The following is a 1,120-nucleotide window of genomic DNA, read 5'->3' as shown; positions in this document are numbered from 1 at the left end:
CTGAAATTTTCCTTAGGCATATAAAGACACATATAATTACGGACATTGAGCTGGCTGTAGGGATGTAAATTTGTAGCCCTGCTCTAAGTTAGGCCTTTGAAACAGAAGTAGTGAGACAGACCACTAATCAAGGGGAAAACCATTTATAGAAGAAAGGAAGGAGGGGGGGCATGGCATGTCTGCCCACAAATCAAGCAGTGGCCTTGCACCTGCAGTGGGCCCCGTTACAAAAGTGACATTTTCTCCCACTGCGAGCATCCCCACAGTCTTCATCCAGAGCCTGCCCTCACCCAGGTACCCTTGGCAGCGGTCAGAGGACAGAAGGAAACACCTTTCGCATTTGGATAGGATGATTAGGGGCTCATGTATTGCTGAAATGTCATATCCACAGCTTCCCAGAGTCTTACAGGGAGGAGATCAAGCAGGGTCTAGGCTTCGTGACTTCATACAGTAGCTTGCAGCAGGGGAAAAAAAGAGCCTGACTGGGATATACACTTGCACTCTGATACAAACTAGTATCATAGTATCACAGAATCATCTGGTTGGAAGAGACCTTTAAGATCATCGAGTCCAACCGTTCACCCAGCACTGCCAGGGTCCCTAAACCACTTCCCTCAGCACCTCATCTACACATCTTTTAAACACTTCTAGGGATAAGGACTCCACCAGCTCCCTGGGCAGCCTGTTCCAATGCCTAACGACCCTCTCTGTAAGGAAATCACCTGGCGTTTCACTACAGGACAAGAGTTTGCAGAGTGGCAGGTCCCCCGGGTTTGCTGATGAGCAGTAACCAGCTCCTCACCATGCAGCTGTGGGGGCAGCAGTGGGGCTTGTCCCACTCAGCACCTGCACATCTGCCAGGCTCCAAACACATCCAGTATATCACTACTCTTAAGTGGAATTCCAGCGCATAGCCATTGCTGTATGCAGCTACAAGCGTGCAGCCCTTCTGACCCCGACCTAGCAAGTTCACTCAGTGAAGAGGCAGAAATTGTAGGTATTTGCTGTTTTCCTCTTTTACACAGGTGTCAGAGAAGGCTAATAGGGCCAGTAAAAAGTCAAGCTGAGAGAGCTTTCAGCAATTTTTTTTTTTTTTTTTTACATGAAGACCTGTATTATG

This window comes from Buceros rhinoceros, unplaced genomic scaffold (genome assembly GCF_000710305.1).
Source record: "Buceros rhinoceros silvestris isolate BGI_N320 unplaced genomic scaffold, ASM71030v1 scaffold5143, whole genome shotgun sequence".
Lineage (NCBI taxonomy): Eukaryota > Metazoa > Chordata > Aves > Bucerotiformes > Bucerotidae > Buceros > Buceros rhinoceros.
The sequence above is the reverse complement of the archived record's forward strand: the minus strand, read 5'-3'. Positions refer to the sequence as shown.